The 18,500-nt window shown below is 44.7% G+C and overlaps 1 long non-coding RNA gene across 8 annotated transcripts in view; it reads left to right on the top strand.

Annotated features, from left to right (window-relative positions):
* The window catches only part of LOC120503478, a 34,346-nt gene that overhangs the window by 6,372 nt on the left and 9,474 nt on the right, over positions 1 to 18,500 (top strand). For 3 of the 8 annotated variants that reach the window (XR_005627753.1, XR_005627749.1, XR_005627754.1), the window contains exons 3-4: positions 3,072 to 6,448; positions 11,756 to 17,842. This is a non-coding gene — a long non-coding RNA (uncharacterized LOC120503478). Of the gene's footprint in view, positions 1 to 884; positions 1,161 to 3,071; positions 6,449 to 11,755; positions 17,843 to 18,500 lie in introns of those variants that run through there. The other 5 variants (XR_005627750.1, XR_005627752.1, XR_005627757.1 and 2 more) reach the window with 3 other exon arrangements.

The following is an 18,500-nucleotide window of genomic DNA, read 5'->3' as shown; positions in this document are numbered from 1 at the left end:
ATGATAGAATTCCTTTATCTCCCAATGCCAGGCAGGCCTGGGATGCTCAGAGGTGCAGATAACATTGCTGCTGTGTGTACCAGGGGCTGGGCAAGCGAGCAGGAAGCCTCTCTTCTCCCTTAGAACTCAGCAGGACAGCCTGATCATATCCCTGCCCTTGTTTTTATTTCTGGGGGATCCAGTTTCTCTTTCCAACCCGTTAGCAAATCTCAGTGCAGCCCTTCTGGGTCCTGGTGACCGCCTGGCTGTGCAAAGTCCTTGAGGAAGGGGCAGCAGCCAAAGCCAGCGGGCAGGGGTGGCTGGCTACAGCTCCACCAGGAGCTGCAGGACTCTGGAGCAGGGATGGGTGGATCCTGGGAGGATGGGTGCGTTCAGGCTGTGGTGCAAAAGCTGGTGGAGAAGCCAGGAGGTGCATGAAAAAGCAGTTCATGGCCTGGCAAAGGAGATAAGGAGAAAATTGATCCCTGGCTAAACAACCAGGGCTCTTGCTCCTTCAGGTCTGTCCCTCCAGGGGCATAGTGCAAATGTAAATGTCCAGGTATTTATGTGCTCTGGCATAAACCCAAAACTACTTTTGGTACTATCACAGAAGAAACAGCAAAACTGTAGTCACCATTAGCACAGAATACTTGTGATGCTCCCATCTAATACCCCAGTGCATTTTCCTGTGATATTTTATGGTGAGAACATAAAGCCTGGCATCTTTTAGTTTTATGATTGAAAGATGTTTACAACAACAAAAATATGTGGGAATTCAGTATTTTCCACATCATCAGATTAAAAGCCCGTCTCTCAACTTATTTACTGCTCCACCTAAGGCTTTTACTGCACCTGTCTTCACAAGCATCGGAGCATTCATGTTTCGTCTGTCTTTTTGTGGCCAGATGAAGTCATCTTGGAGCATGGGTGCGGTGGTGAAAGACACACACAGTGAATTTACATCTCTTGGATAAAGGGAGAAACTGAAGAAAGATTTCCCCTGTGAGCTGGCTTTTATCGTCAGTGTGAACATCTTAGTCAGCACAAGTTCAGACTTCTAAAATTGTGCAGCCGTGTGCTGGGAGAGCTACAGCCCCTGCAGCTTCCTGCTTCCCTGCATCAGCCGAGGGTAAAGGCTCCAGGATCTGGTGCTCCTCTGGCAGGAATGGCTGAGCTCAGGCGAGCTGAGTGGCAGGCTCTGAAACTTTGTGAGTGACCCTGCTCCTCTGGAATGTGGGAAAACACCCTCCCATTTGATTTTAACAAATCACCTCAAGCCAGATCCTGTAGCATGTTGAACATCAGTGGATACAGACTAGAGAACAGAATTAGCTGGGAGAATCCTAATGTTTTGTGAAATCATTTCCATGACACAGACATGATACCAGAGTGGGATGCTGCATGTTTAAGTACTCAAGTCTCTAGGAAGCAAGAATGTGCAGATACTCTGACTCACTAGAAGAAAAATTACTTGCAGTGACTCAAACACTTGGATGCTGTGGTTTCCTAATTAATCACTGTGCTCCACCATGGGTTCAAAATCCTCCTTTCAGGACCAGAGAATGTTTGTGGCCTTGAGGACTCCTGCTCTGGTGCAGCTGTCTAGGTGGACAGATTAACCTCTTGCTGCCTGTCTGCAGTACGGTCTGCAGATCCAAATAATTTCTGGGCTGTTAGCACAAGTGATCTGGTAGGCTCTGAAAGCCTGATGATGGTAGTTTTGCCTAAAAGAGGGACTTAGCAGGGGACACTTCGTTGGGGTGACCATGTGACTTGAGGAATCCCCAGGAAGGTCTGCTGCAGGTTTGGCATCAATCTCATGGTCAAGGGGCTGCAGACTCAAACTTTTCTGGGAGGAGACGGATCCAGTGGTGTGTTAGAGCTGGGAAACCCTGGGGAACCCTGCAACCCTGCCCTTCTTTTGCAAGAGAACAGTACGAGGTGCCTCCCTTTGCCTTGACGTGCCTCGTCAGCCGGGAAGCTGTTCCCATTGGGCAAAAGGTGAAATTTATGTCTTTCATAACTTTGTGTTTGGATTTTGTGCTGTGCTTATTTTGTACAACGTGGTACAGAACACGAGTATTATGCATTGAGATAGCTCATCTCCTCTGCCCTAAGCCCAAAGTGCATGTTGCTGTCACCACAGGAAAATAGTGTGACCACAGATGGAAGCAAAGAATGTTTCTTTTCAAAGTTTGTGCTAATTTTGCACTTAATTGGTATGTTACAAACCTAGCAAATCATAAATAAAACCTGAGCTTTCCTTTTTCTAAAACTAGGTCTTAAAATATAACTTGACTTAGATTTGAGTTGAAAAGGCAAGCATTTGAAAGAGATGAAGCATGCCCTCATGTGGCAATATTTTTTCCTTATAATGCCTGTTAGTTTTGGTTTTAATCCCCAAATAATCTATTACAACGAGTTATGTCATGACATCAGAACTGGCATGCAGCATGAAATGTTCAGAAATAATTGTATGGGCTCTAACTCTCCTGTTACTTGAGTCCCTGCATGAGTGCTTCTATTCTAAAATAAGACTAGCTCCACACAGGAGTTCACAAATAAACAAAGGTGTGAAATAAAACATGTCCTGTCTTCTGCTCTGTGGGAAAGTCACTTTCCACAACTGAGAGCGAAGTTTAAAATTGTTACAAAGTGGACAAAGTGGTTTGAAACTAGAATAATTGATTTCAAAGTCAATTTTAATCTAAACCAAAATAAACTGAAAATTAAAGACACATTCACAGAACTGGCCTGAATAACTCACTGTAAAAATCACAGTATTTGTTGAGCTGGTAGTACTTCCTCATGTCTATACAAGGCTTGCAACTGTGTAGATAAACTTTCGGAAGCCTGGCTCTGCTGTGAGTTTTACATTTTTGACACATAAAGGTTGGGTTTGAAAACCCCAGCTGACATTTCCCAGCTTGATAAATAGGGAAGTTCTACGCTTTCCTGACAAAGCATTGTCTGCTTTTACTGTAGATCAATTTCCTGTTTTTTCTTTCCTGAACTTAATGTAATTCATAGAAATGACTGGGTCCCAACAGGTTATTGGGATTTTTTATAATGTTCTTTTTCTATGATTACAGATGGATTGGTATCTTTCATCCAGAGCACCATCAAGAGTAAAGAAAAATTGTATGGTGATCATGGGAAGTCTGACTGGGAAGCGTGTGATGGAGGCCATCAAGTTTTAAACTTCAAGGAACCCTTTGAAATCCCAGGGTTTCCCATGTGCTGCCTGGTCACTGTTTCCATCAGCTGTCCCTTCACCAGATTCCTGGGAAGATGTCACCTGGCAATTACATGCACCACAGGTTCCCCGAGGTTCATGCTCTTCCTTGCAGAGCCTTGCAAAGCTTCCAGGATGGTTGGGACTGACTGAAGAGCAGTAGGAGTTGCTTTATCCTCCTCTTCCTCTCCAGGCTACATTCCCTGCTAATACAGGCAGCTCCCTCCTGTGCTGAGGGTAGTTTCCATGGAGTCAGGAAATATGAGAAGCAGAGAAGTGGGAAACTCTGGATCTGCTAGACAAGCCTCGACTCTCCTTGGGGGCCTGAATGTGTGCAAAAGCTGTGGGTGGTCTGAATTTTGGGTGCTTGAGCAGGAGGCTTCGGATGTTGGTGTGGATATCCAAGCTGCTTTGAGAATACTTTAGGCTGAATGAGAAGTGAATTCCCTAAATCTCTCCCCCAGGGTCTCACTGACTTTCAGCAAAATCATCCCTCAGAGGCCACTCAGCAATCTTCATTCATGGAGTTCTCAGTGATGCTCTGCTGAAGAGTCCCCTTTGAAAAGGTTTTTGTGCTGTAATCTGCTGGCTGGTTACTCAACTGGTGCAGCTTACAGACCTCCGCTGGTTGTTGCACGTCTTTTAATTTTTAAGGGTTTATTTCAGCTCCTTTGTGAAGTGTAAGGAAATGGATGATTAGCAAAATTCTTCCCAGTATTTTAGAAGCATTAGTAAATGTTGAATAAAGGGCAATCACACTGTTGTTTTCATGGGAACTGTGAAATAAAGACTGCTAGATTAGGTGCAATCCTGATCTTAAAGTCACAATTCTTACACAATGTTTTTTGCACTCTGGTGCAAAAACTCGTATGTGAGAATGTGTGCTAGCAATGAGCCAAGTAATTCAGCACTGCAGGAATCCCACCAACTTCATCTCCAAGCTGGTAATGAACATGGGCCTGGACACGTCCAACTGATGTGTTTGCCTGCAGAAATTATCTATGTGCAGTCAATGACAGCAGCATCCTTCAGATGTTGGGTTTGATGCAGTGAGCATACGTGACACTTCTGCTTTGCTTCCTCTTCTTGCTGTGCCCTGGACTCAGCTGTGCTCTCCTTTCTGTAATCTAGCCAGAGACACCCTGTTCCTGGGAAAAGGCACCCTGGGCCTGGAAAAAGGCGAGCTGGGCTGCTGTGTTGGAGAACTTATGTCAGCCTCCAGCAGCTAGCTGATCCCCTGTGCCTTGCTGCTTTTTGCACGGCTTCGGTACCTTGAGCCAGTGTGTTTCCAGCTGGCAGTGGTGTGCCTGAGCATGGCTGAACAGCAACTGCTTGGAGGACCAGAGCGGTGTGGTTGGAGCAGAGGTGCTTGCTGACGTAGCTGACTAGATGAACTGGTTGACTGGTTAAACACTGGTGGCAAAAGAACTTGCAAAGCTGCTTTGCAGAAGTGGGTGGGTCTCAGCCACATCCTCACTGGCTTTGGTATTTATCCTCAAGCCTGATTTCCATTTTCTGTACACCCCTTGCTTTCTGCTCTCCTTCTTTTTTGGTAGGAGATGTCAGCCAGTATGTTGTGGCAGCCTGCCAGAAGTGACTGGAGACATTTGCTGGATGAACAAAGCCTATCCACTCCCTGTCCAGCCTGACAATGACACAGAAGGCATGGGGCACCCAGTCACAGTCCTGTTGCTCATCTTTCAAACTGCAGGAGATGAATGGTAATGTCACCCCAGGACACACCACCCTGGAGGCATTGCCATGAGAGTCATGGCAACATCTCAGCAGGTGGTTTTCAGGGGAAGAGCACTTAAGGCCATGGATGTGAATGCTCTCTCTTTTCCCAGGCCCTTCAGCGATTTATAATGCTTTCTGTTCAGGTGTATCTGAAACAGGTATTACAAGGTACACCGCTCCTGCCGCTCCCTCCTGCAAGGCTGAGGTGCAGGGCAGGTAGTCCCCTCCTCCCTGAGGGGCTTCTTCCATCTGTGCTTCCTGCACTGTGGGGCTCCAGGCTGTTTGCAGAGATGGCACATTGACCATTTTTGATGCACATTGACCATTTTTGCTTCTTGCTGTACACCAGTGACCCCTGGCTGCTTTCCCACTGATGTAGCTCACCATGCCTGTGGGATGTTGAGGTGGCAGGGGACAGCAGCTGCTGGGGATGTGGGGGGAACAGCCAGCTGCTGCCTCAGCCCTGCTGCCTGGGGGGATGCTGGATGGAGATGTGGGGGGCAGGAGGGGACAGATGCCTCCAAGAAGGAGCTGGGCCACCACGCTCACCTTCCTCCAAGCCCATCTGCCCCTGCTCCTCTGCTGGGGAGGATTTCATGCATGTAAACAAGCACCAGGGAAGTTTAATCCAGCTGGCTTGGGAGCTGTTAGGCAGGGAATTGCCACTCCAACCTTTAATCACCTGAGCAAGTGCCAGGTGGGCCTGAAAAGTTCAGTTTGAAAATGACAGCATTGCAGAGAAAGGCAGAGGTTTTGTCCAGCATTGATCCTGGCTGGCAGCTCCCTTGTGAGGAATGGGCTGTGCTGCATGTGGTCCTTCAGTCTGCTCAGGCCACTGCTGATGTGCTGGTCTTGGAGGGGCTCCATCTCTGGCTTGCAGGAAGAGAAGCACTTGTCTGGGCCCTTGTCAGGGGAAATCCCGAGGCCTCTGAAGCATGTGGCCAGGTCTACTCCTCTTCCACACTGTCCTACAACAGCAGGAATATTGTACAAGGAGGTGACTTAGGCAGTACTGTGAGTTTTCACAGCACATGGCACACCCTCAACTGAAAATTTGCATAAATACCTTTCCAAGTAACAAGTATTTTCTAAATAGAACCAAAATCACATGAGAGGCAGGGAGGGGCATTTACGGGAAAGGCAGGTTTGCTGCATTTGGATCTCATGCAAGAAATGGGATTAGTACTGTCCACAGAAGTTAGAGCATGAATTTTAAGGGTCTGGTTGAGGAAGTTCCTTAGCACAGATGGAATGACCTTGATGCTTTTGACCTGACAAAGGCAGTTAATGCCAAGAATTAATGCCAGTTTTTGTGTCCACAAGAAGAGACCATTTGTCCCGATGACACCTCTTCAGGACACATCCAAGTGAGCCCAAGGGACCAGAGAGATCCCCACATGGTATAGTGATGATTGCTGTTGAAGACTGCAACCAAAACCCAGGAGCCACCCTCTTCTGGAGAAAGAGTTTGAGAGGTAGAGAGGAGGCAGGGGAGAAGTGAGTTTATTTAGCATTATCCACTTAAGGTCTTCTCTAGTTGCTCTCAGAGCATTTTCCAGAGGACACTGCTATTCTTACCCTGCCTTATCCCATAGGGAAAAGCACAGCAGTAAGGTGGCTGAGCTGTGGTCAGTGCAAAGCCTGGAGAAGGAGGGATTTTGCTCTCTGGGATTTCAGCTAGGTGGTTGCTACCAGTTAAGTTATAATTCATATAAAAATATCTGTTCTATTGTCTTTATTTAGAAATCACCATTTCAAGTGAGAAGTGGGTAGAGGGAGAGTCAGCCATCCCTGCTGCTTCCACTTCTTTTCCTTACTAGTCTGCCTGTCAATTCCCTTTTACCATTTTACATGTGGTCACTTGATACCAGCAGCTGTTTTGGGACATCTCTATCTGTCACATCCTTCTTTTTACTTCAGTGTCTAAAACAAAACAATACAAAACCCCCCAACATTAACAAAATGTGAGTTTCCTCCCAAGTTCAGTTCTAAACACGTCACTTTAGTGATGTCTAAACTACACAGCACTTGATGAGCAAAACATTACTATCTTCTAGCCACATTTGTTTTCCCTGTCTCCCAGAGCATTATAGTCACCCAGGGAGAACTGCGTGTTCTACTTCGCTGCTGTAAAGCTATTATGGGTATGAAAAGTTCCCATTAATCTGCTCCACACATGGATGTTTCTGGATAAAGTTCAGTAGCCAGATCCCTCTTTCTTTGTGTGCATCAAACGAAGCAGAAAAATGCCTCCAATTTAAAGACACCAAATGAATAACCAAATAGATGAGATTAATTTTTGTTTAATCCACGTGGGCAGCGAAGCCAATGGCCAATGTTTGTGTGTGGACTTCTCCCGGGAGTTCATTACCAGCCGAGTCTGTAATAAGTTAATGCAGAGATTCCATGGAAATAGGGGGTTAATTATATGCAGAGGATGTTGGCCAATGTACAGCTTTGAACAACAAAAATAGCCCAAGTCTTCTGTTTTGGATGTGGAATCAATTAACGAGGTCTGTGACATGTACCAGAATTTGTTAAGATAGTTGTACTATAAGGATACTTATTTTCTTCTTCCTCTTCTTTTAATTTTTTTAAAATAAAAAGCTGAAGAAAACAAGTGGGTAATGGGAGGCAAGGGAGAGAAAGACATGAGACTGGTAATAAAACACTGGACTTTGGCCTGGGGCCAAGGCAGGCTTTTCAATGGGTCTGAAGTTTGGACGGCAGCACAGTTTGAACCAGTTTTCACTAACTGTCCAAAAGGTTATACTGTAATAGATGGAGAGAAGAGGTTGATTTTAGTTTACCAACTCCCCTCTCTCTGCTGGCAGGAGTGTTATGCTGCTAAGATGCTGTAGTCATTACACTGATGGATATCAGCATGTGGCGCGGCATGCTGCAGATTCAACTCCGAAGCTGAAACACAAAAAATTCTCCTTGATGCTGGTTGGCACAAACCTAATTTTTTTTCCCCCTTTCCACATCTGGTTTTAATATAAAATGTGTCTTTCTGTGCTTTTTTCCCCCCCTTGCCACATCTTTAGAAATGGCTTCTTAAAAAAAAAAAAAAGTGTACAGAGTGTCACTCCTCTTCCCCTATATTCCTAGGTTTTCGAATGAATTGTATGTATGGCAGAGGAAGACCAGATTACTTTTACTTCAGAGCAGTGAAACACACTTTTAGCTGTTACAAATTTTCAAGGAGCCACTTAACCAGGTAGAATACAAATTTGAAAGAAAAAGATCTGACCCTTTTTCACCCCATTTCACTTTAGGACAAGCTCTGGGCATGTTCCAGTCATTTCTAAAGTCCCTCACTGTTTGTTTTTTTTCCTCACCCCCTTCTTCCAACTTGGTCCCTAAACACATTAATTTGTTCCTAGAAATTATCTACTTGTTTGTTGTGTTTTGGGTTTGGTTTTTTTTTTGTTTGTTTGTTTTGCACACAGAAATCCTCAAACCAAAGCAAACACTGCCACTGAAAAATGTTGCAATTCAACCCAGTTTTGAGGGAAGTGCCCCTGATAACTTCTCAGCTCCAAAGAGAAGCAGTGGAGGCTGGGGCCACTGAGTCTCTGTGGAAATCACAGAGGATAAGGTTTAACTAATTAGTGGTAATCCTTAATAACTCTCTGGCCTTTAATTTATGGGGTTTCCACCAGGTTCTGTGTTCAGTTCCTCAGGGAGTGCCTGGATCCCTGGGTTTTGTCACACATGGACTCTTGGAGACTGGCACGGTCTGCAGATCTGAGGGGCCACCTAGGGCACAGGGACATGGCTTGAGGTCAAGTGCCCTCCAGTCCTCTGCATCTGGTGGTGGGCAAGCATTGTGCCTGGCTGTTGTCCCAAAGGCACTCTTGGGGATCTGGAATGCAGGATAGGACGTGGGCAGGATGGACACCCGGTCTGAGGAGGCTGACTGTACATGGGACCTTGGTGTGCCACACCATGGAAAAGGACTCTGTCAGCAGGGGCAATGCAGGGACCACCCTGACATTTCACCCGCCTGCCTGGCTGCTTAGAGTTAAAGTGTTACCAGGGAAGGCGGCTGCAGCCTCCACACAGCAGATCTGGTGTGACCACCGCCGCCCAGGGGCACCTGGGGACAAGGTCCGAGCAGTGGGAAGGGAAGGTTGTTTCTGTGGCAGCTCAGCAGGCAGACAGGAAAGCAGAGGCCGGGGAGGCCAGGCAGGAGGAGGATGTGATAGCAGGGCTGAGGTGACCGGCCTGGGGCCATCAGGGAGATGAGGAGACACAAAAGCTGTGGGGCTTGTTAGTCAGGGCCCCAGCCTGCCAGAGGAGCCCACAGGAAGGAGGAGGTTTCTTACCAGTGCGTGGGAATGGGCAGTGCCTTTATTTTGCCTGTGATGCCAGGGGCAGCTTCAGGCACTGTTAGAGGTGCACTAAGACTGAATGCCGGCATTCAGCTCCCCCATGGGCCCCCAGAACCTGCCAGGTGTTGGAGCAGGAGCAGGCTACATCTGCTCTCTGGCCGGCCACAATTCTAAATGGAAAAGGTACTTCCCAAGTACCAGAGCACCACTCCCTCACTTATATCCTGGAACTGGTCCAATTAGGGTCATAACCAAGTGAAATGGGAACATCCTGCCCCATTCACGCTGTAAGAAAATAACACTTTTCTTTTGTTTTCTGAACTATCTGGGGAGTGCCATAAGAGAGGGGGTCTCTACTGTCTGGATCTTTTTAATTCTTCTTTGTTTGGGAGTACTTTAGGATGGAATGACCTTCTGCTGACACAGTTGAGTACTGCCATGTCCCATGCCTATAACACAGCTGAAACTCTTCACAAGAGAGCAAGAATGGGTGATGGCTGCCTAATTCCTCTGTAACCAACCTGAGCAAGGAAGTATAATTATGATAGTTATCGCTGGGGGATGTTTCAAAGGGAAAGCATGCTAGATACTTAGACTAAGCACTTTTTTTTTTCTATCAAATTACTTCCAGCCCAGCAGCTAGCTCTATGTACATAATAGCTCTGTTGGCTTCAATGAGGTCCTTCAGTTAAGGTCAGCTAAATACCTGCCCCATGATAGCAGGCCACAGACCAGATGCGAGATGCCATGGTGTCACCTCATCCACTCCTTTCCTGTTCTGCTGCAGACTCCCACCCCAATAGCTAATTTTCAGCATTTGGCTTTGTATAGTTTTAAATTAATCAAGCTCCATTAGACCTTACTATTAAACCACTTGTTCATTTCCCTTTTAAAACCCAAATTTTTTTTTCACACTCTAATAAGAGCACATAGCAATATTTTATCTTTTCTGCAGTGTATCCCCAGGCAGAAATTATATTGTAATAATAAACTGGCTAGCTTGTTTTAACAGTTCCTGGCTTTTGGCTTTATGCAACACTGCAGGTGTGATTCTAGTAGCAATACTGTAGGTGTGAATTGTTATGTTAGTGTAATAGGCTGTACCTTATTGTGCTTTATTGCTTAATTGGCTTCTTCCATAAGGATTCTGCAGTTGTTAGTGGGAACTAATGCCAAGCTTTTCTGTGAAAAGAATGGTACTCTTTTTCTGGTGTTTACTAAGGTCAGTCATTTCAGTGGGTGACTGGCTTTGGGAAATGAAGGAAAGATGTCACTAAATGAATTAAGAAAGTGCTTACTAAGTCCTTAATACAAAGCAGAGCTGGCTAAAAGATGCTCCTTGTTATGCGTAGATACTTGTAACCCCAATGAGCCCTTTGGGAAAACAGCTGGCTGAGCTTTCTGGCAAAGGAAGCCCTCTCCCATGCTCGGGGGATTCCCAGGTGGTGGGCAATATCTCTGGGTGGTTACATGCTCTGTGACCTCCTCTCCCCTCTCTATCCTTCCCACCACTTTACTTTTTTCAGAAGATGGAAGATCAAAGTTTTGTCTCCACAGCAACACCAGGCTGATCCCCTTGCCAGCGTATCCCTGAAGGGGGACACCCCAGGCAGGGGGCTGCCTTCCCCCTCCACATGGATTGCCTGAAACATCAGGAATGTGGGCAGCTCTCCACATTCCTGATGTTGTGCAGATCCTGCTACTCTGCCTGGGAATCAAGGGGCAGGGAGGAGTCCCAGGGGTACCCAGATGCCCCACTGATGCCTCCACCACTTGAAACCTGAGACAGCTTCAATACGTGCAGCCACACCTTGGTGTGGGGACCCAGGGTGTTTTTCAATGGTTTGAAATAATGAAAGCTGCTGCTCCTGTGAGTCACTCAAATTCCCACCGTGTACTCTTGCTAAGTGATTTCACCTCTGCTTCCCTGTGCTCCTCAGCACTGTGCCTACTCATGCTGCTGAAGTTCATTTTTGATCTCACACCTTCATTTAAGCCTTTTTCTGTTTGTCTGGAGCTGCAGGTTTAGCAGAAGGATCTGTGTTTACTTTCAGCTGGGTGAAATATTTATGCCTGGCATCTTGTTTGCAGGAGTAGTGGGGTAGGTGATTTCCCAAGTGGGATCTTCATCACACAGAGTAGGAAACTTTTGTTTTTCCCTTCTTCTTGTGATGGTGTTTTCCAAAACTGTTAATGCAAAGCAGGGCTGGGCAGTAGCTACAAAATATGGATGCAGATCTAGATTCTGAAGTCACAGGGTTTTGCCTGATTCCCCCAAAACACTGAGGGCATATCTGTGGTGGATGCTACCTTACCTTGCCAGGGATCAAACTGAAAATATGTAGAACTGAAAGCCCAGTGTATGGACCATTAATGGTTGAGTTAGTAGGTGTTAGCCATGTACATATTGTCCTTTTCTATGGCTGAGGCACAAAAAGTTGTAGTGTTTGTTTCTTCCTTTTTCCAGGTCTCACCAGGTCCAACCCAAAGGAGATGAGCGGGTTTGAGCTATGTTTGCACTGTCTGGCCAGGAAGAGAGGGCTCATCTCTGCCACAAAGCTCTCAGTGTGGTTTGTGCTGAAGTGGGATCCCACATCTGGGATCTACCCAAGAGCTACATCATACTGTCTTAGAGATAGGAAGGCTTCACAAAGGGAAGACTTTGAATCAGGAGTCCGCTGTGCATTGCAACATTTATCACTGTGATTCACGTACCTCCAGTGTTACTGCAAATCCAGGCAAAGTGTGAAATTATTCTCTTCTCTTATCTTTGAGGAAATGCAACGTGCTCCAACCACACTGACTCTGAAAGTCAGTTCTGCCCTGCTTTGAGCCACAGAAATTGTCAGGATTTTTGAAAAAGCTCAACAAACCTCAACACCACAATCTAGCCAATTAATTTTGAAGTGCTTTGGGAATAACTCGGGATTTTTTCTCTTCATCTTATGCAGTTCCATAGAAACCCTTGGAGTTCTGCAGGTACGTACTAAGTTATGAAGGAGCTGGAGGCACTAAGAGAGCTGGAACATGATTAACAACTGTCAAATTACAGGGAACACTTTAAAATCCCTTATACCTCTCCCCTCCCCTACTTCATCCTGGCAACTAGGACAAGAGCCTTTGGCTAGGCTGTCTTTCCCTGAGGCAGTCCCTTCACTTGAAGGAGGAGATGATCTGAAACCACAGGCAAGGGGTTCAAAAACGTCATGACAAAATCCAATGACATGGAAAAAAAGAAGAGAGACTGGGTGAGCTGTAGCACAGAGGATCATGTGTATGCCATCACCAGAGTCTTCAGACTTTCATCATAACCACAGCTTGACTGCCAGGTAAACCACCTGCTTTTGTATTCACAATTGCAAAATGTCTCTGCAGCAGCTCTAGCAATTGCTCAGAGAGGAAAGAAACACTTTTCTTGCATCCTTAGTATAGCAGGTGTTTTTACAAATTAAAGAAAGAAAGAGATTAATTCTGCATTTTATTTTGGCCCTTTGCTATATCCCTGCTCTGTGTCTGAAATGTTTTCTTTACCAAAGAAGGAGAAGCAGAGGCAGTCAACTTCTTTACAGACAGTGTTTTTAGGTTTATCAATGTTAAGGTTGTTTTCTTGTACACATTTCAGTATTGTTTTCTGGTTTAGATAGCATGGGATACTTTGTTGCCCTGCTGTCTTTAGCAGAAAAACTTAAGCAGTTTGTTTCTCACTCCTGTTTGCCATGGAGGCCTCAATCCCAGAGAAAACTGTAGAAGAAACTCAGTTAATCAAAGGTTAAACAAAATGAATAAAGTTTGTATGATGCCCTGAAGGTTATTAGACTCAAGGTCTGAGCAGCTGCCAAGGGGAGTGAGTTCCAGGGCAGGAGCATTCATCTGAGAAATTCCAGTTGCTGGATGTGGAGGGGTTGAACCTGGGAGCTGCAGGCGCCTCCCAGCTGAGCTCGGCTGCCATGGCTGCATGTGGGTAGGACCCCTGTCCCCTCCCACACTCCCGGTCCAGACAGCAAATTGATGGGAGGGCCTGTCCCACTCTGTGGGAGGGCAATAGGGGCCTGCCAATTGTTCCAGATGCCTGGCTGCTTCCATTGACAGTATGGAGAGGGCAGGGAGCTCTAAAATCACAAAGAGAGGCAATTCCTAGGTGTCAGGGCTGATAAAAGGGCTCATGGAGCTACAAGAAAAGTCTGGAAGTGGCACAGAGTCAAGGGATGCAGCAAGCAGTGCAGTGTGACCAGTGGTCAGCTTTGTGTCCTCTGAGCTGCTCTCTACCCACACATCCTCCCTATCAGAGTGATGCTCTGGAATGGCAGCTGGTTTATATTCCTCTTCAGTCCAGCTTGGAGGAAGAATTGAAATCACAGGGTATGGATGCAAGATGGAAACAGACAGGCAAAGTGTTGTGATGTCCTTTCAACTTCCAAGTGTCTTCCTAGTGGCTCTTTCTGTGATACAGAAGAATTTTGACTAAATGAAGTCATTAAGTGTAAACTGTAAAAGCAAAGATAGAGATGTATCTGGGTACATTTGCACTCTTATTCATGATTGTTAAGCAGCATGTTAAACCTTCTTATACATCAGTTTGTGTATCTGTGCAGCAGTCTTGATGTTTTATTCCTCATTTGTGCCATAATTTCAGGAGTCCTTCATGCCAAGGTAGACACTGATCTTACTGCATGTCAGAATCACAAAATATATGAGAGAGCTGGAATAATAAGAATGTGTGTTTTCTGAAAAAGTAGAAGGTTTCTGGAGGAGGAGTTTTCCCAAAGGGAGCTAAGTTTACAGATCTAACTCATTCAGGCCTTTTTCCTTCTGAAGTTGACGCACACATGCACAAACACACAAGCTCCAGTATCTATTTCATGGACACATTCTTCCCATCTCACTGTGTAAAGGTCTTGAAAGCAATAGCTACTGGCAGTACCCCAATTCAACATATCTAATAGGTCCTTCCCAGTTTCAAAATCACTAAGGACACACATGGCCAAATGAAAGCAGGGCTTAAACTACCTTGCTGTCAGAAGCAATGGAACTAGCTGCCTGTCCTTGTAGGCTTGATTTGTGGGTTCTTTGTTTTTGTAGTCTTGGTTTGCTGACTGCATCTCAAGAACTGTGTTGCTAGAGCAACTTAGTTAATCTAACTCCTGGAAGTAACTCCAACTCCAACTGTTGAATGCAGGACTTTTCAAAATCTAATAATACACTGCAGTGGGTTTTCTTTGTTTCCCAAATTTTATGGATTAATATGTTCCAGGTGGAAGGAAAAAGAATAAAATTAAATATTTGTAAACTACCTCTGACTCAGTGGATCTGCTCAGATTTAGGAGGGCATGGCCTGCCTACATACTTAGAGAAGATATTTTGGATGAGCATAAAATGGCCTTACTGTACTGATTTAAACACAGCATTTCCAATTTACATCACCTCAGTGTTTGAACCTGATGTTACATTTGCAGACATTTAACCAAGAAGGGACACTGCCTCTCTTCAGCTCCACATTTGACCGTTTCAGTGTTTGCATGTGATTGTGTGTGTACAGAGATGTGGAAGTACATGTATGATCACAAAATAGCTATGCTTTGCCATGTTTTCCTGTCTGCTTGTGTGGGAAATCTTAGTGCCAGTAACTATCAGAGAAAACTTTTTGATGCAAACAACCGCTGGAGAAAAAATATTCCCCCAAAGTGGTCCTTGTGGTTTGCACCTGGTCAGCACACTGTGAATCTCCAGGCTAACTGGAACAGAGTTCCTTACTGGCTGACATGCATTTCCCAGGCCTAAATTTGTGTTGGAGGAGGTTTTTTTTTTATTTTGTTGGTAAGTTTGTTTTTTATGTTGCTGTCCCTCCTTGCAATTGTCACACTGCTGCTCATACTTCCCATCCTAGAGGAACTCTGTCCAGGCTTTATCTTAGTGGTTTGTATTCCTGTGGTCAGCACAACAGTTCAGGCTTATTCTTTTCAACAAAATTAATTATTGTTAGGTTATCTGGGACTTTGACTCAGAGACTGTATTCCACTAATAAGCATAATTTTGAAGAGCTTGTGCTTAAAAAGAGTTGTTATCTACTGCTTACTGGCAGGTTTTGAATCTTACATCCCTGTTGAGATTGATTTCCTTTACATGCCTAATTACTGATGACACAGTTAGATATAGGCTAAAGAGATATCTTGCAACTGGAAAAAAAAAGGAAGAAAAAAAGCTTTAAGCCAAGTTCTCTTTGACTTAAACAGAAGGAGGCTTCATTTTATTTCATTTAGTAAAGTCATCATGGAAGGGTCCTCCCCCAAGAACTCTCAGCAATATGAGGAGTGTGTACAAAACAAGTCCAGACATCAAACAGGGCAACTCCCAAAATGTCTCTGCATTTGTAAACATGCATCACATCTGCTCAGCTTGGCTGTGAGTATGAAACATAAAACTTGGGATATCTGTCTTATTAATTTAAATGGATGCTAATTCAGGCTGTGGCTTGAGGAGATGAAGGATGCAGCTGCAGCTGGCTTGAAAAAATGTTTCAAGAAAAAAAAAAAAGAGACCCTGAAAAATTAAACATGTTTTTATTAAAATAAAAGGGGATCAGTTGCCTGATCTGATTTGTAGTGTACCCCTAGGTAGGCTATTTGGAAGAACTGCCTAAGCACTGCTAACACTGTTGTTAACCTTTTGTTGGGATCAAACAACAATCTTTGATCCAAAGGATGTTCACTGATGATAAAAACATGGAGTGAAAGAGAAAAGCTTCTGTGGCATTGAGATATGTTTCTTTAATCCATAGTATGTGTGAAAATGGCGGGGGGGAGCCTTTATTGGGAGGTATATTGGAGCTTTATAACCACCACAACCATGGACTGGGCTGCTTCAGAAGGTGCACTTTTCCAAACACCAGTAGAAAAGCTTGCAGTGAGAATGGACACATAGGAGTTTGTATGGATGTAGAGTGGCACAGCTTATCCTTAAGTTAGAAATATTTATGTAAGTATAAACAAATATTTTTAAAAAAATCCATAAATAAATAAAAATATTATAGGAATATATTTTACTTAGTCAGTAAAGTTTTATACCAATATAGGTGCCTGTGCAACAGGGATAGTACTCTTAGAGACTACATAAACTAAACCAATACATATTTGATGCATACTTATATATGCATAATTATATTTGATAGATAATTATAACATGGAGAGTGTATGGAGATCAAGCCTGAGATGTGGTGCAAAGTGAGTGGCCCAAGGTGACCTTCATTTATGGTCAGGCACTATATGAGGCTCCTGGTTTAAATGTTACCATAATATTGTAGTCACTACACTCCTGGCTTTGGACATGTTGGTCCAAAGTTGCTGGAAGAATGTTTTGGCTGCAGTTGCTGGATGAATGTTTTGCCCTACCCCTCCTCTGCAAGTTACATCTCAAAGATTTTACTGGCAGAGCTGCTGATCCGACTTGTCTCATGCAGCTCTGCTAAAATATCTACCTGCACATCTGACTGTGAAGAAGGTGTCTGTCCATAGCCACGGGCTTTTGATTTGAGGCAAATGTACTGAGTACAAGAATGAGGTGATCAAGACTGCTCTGCGCTTCCAAGAGTTTGGCGATCTGGAATTTATTTACAAATTCATTGAATCCATAAATACAAGCACAGTTATCATGCCATCATTGGACTACTTTCACACACTGGTTAGTGTAAATATTGTCTCTCTTCCCTCATGTCAATATCTAGTCAGACGCACCAGCCAGGCACACTCTTTTCCATGCAAAATGGTCTTTGTAGAAAGAATTTACACAATTTTTGATGGAGAGACAGCAAATATGTCACTAGTTAAACATGGAAAACACTATTTTGGGAGTACTGCAACCTCCTGGAAAATGTTGGGCTTCACACTGCAGATGCCAAATGCCATGTAGTGTGAACTCTGTGTGGATGTTGGTGAGGAAGAAAAGGGAAAGTAAGGCATGTCCTAACGCAGAAAGTGAAGTCTGCTTCTTAAGGGTGCAAAAATGCCCTGACCTTTTGCCTTTGGCAAAACCTCACTTTATACGTGTTCTGTGGCCTGTGTCACTTGGCCATGTCCCAGGCTCACCTCTAAAATGTCTATTATTTCAGCAATGGGGTGTGTGCAAGTGTCCTGGATGATTATTCATGTGACAGCAGTACCCAGAGCCTTTAGCCAGGACTGTAGCCCTTCGTGTTAGGCACAGAGGAAGTACACTGGCAGTCTCACTCTGAACATCTCCTGGTCTAGAAAGACTGGCAAAAGAGGAGGAAAGGAAAGAGAAGCAGCAGAAAAAAAATCATCCAGGGTTGCACAGTGTGGAAACAAGGCAGCAGAGGTTCCTGCTAATGGGTGGTTGCTGTTTCCTTGCCTTCTCAGCACCCAGTGTTGTGTCACTTAATGCAGCAGAAAATAACTTTTGGGTCATGTCTAGGCACAGGGCTTTTGCAATGCAGCTCTACTGACTTTTTTCGTGCTGTGACAACCTAAGAGCATTTCTCATCCTGTATGACTGCTGTGCCCTGCTGCCAGAGTGACTGTCCTGATGCCTGAGTGACAAACAGGTACGTGTGCCCATCTAGAAGTTTTTCTAGGGCAAAGTTCAGCCTCCAAGTTTCAAACTGCTTGTATGCAGCAGATCATTGCTGCTGCTGGAGCCCAGCCTTGAATACCTGGACCTCTGATGCCACAGCCTCCATCTTACACTTTGGGTAAAAAAGTGAAGGATACATCGTGTTGTTAACACAACTGGTTTCCCAAGGGAGATCTGTGCAAGAGGTTATTTTTTGTTCTTTGATTTTTCCCTAATTCACAGAAATGTCTGATGTTCTCCAGAGTCCAATAGACTTTATCCATGTTGCTAATGATTATTTCTATTCAATCTCCTTAATAGGACTGAGGGAGCGGTGACTGGTCACCCCTCTGCAATGTCACTCATGATCCCTCCTGGACCTTTTGAGTGACTAGGCTGGTAGGAAATGACAACAGAGTGCTGATGAGATTAGCACCTCTTGCTCTTCATAGTGTAAAAAATCCCAGGACTAACCCATTCTTCAAGCTCCTCAGTGACTAATAGTTGTTTTATCATCCTTTCAATTAGAAAGCACTTATCAGCAATCTTTGCTAGCTCACTGCATGAATTGACCTGTCATTCACTGTCTCAGCCTTGGAACTGGTAATTAAGTTTAGCAAGCTGCCTCAGCAGCTCCAATTGAGATAGGT

This window comes from Passer montanus, unplaced genomic scaffold (genome assembly GCF_014805655.1).
Source record: "Passer montanus isolate IOZ18808 unplaced genomic scaffold, ASM1480565v1 scaffold26, whole genome shotgun sequence".
NCBI classification, from domain to species: Eukaryota; Metazoa; Chordata; class Aves; order Passeriformes; family Passeridae; genus Passer; species Passer montanus.
This window is presented reverse-complemented; position numbering and strand designations above follow the sequence as displayed.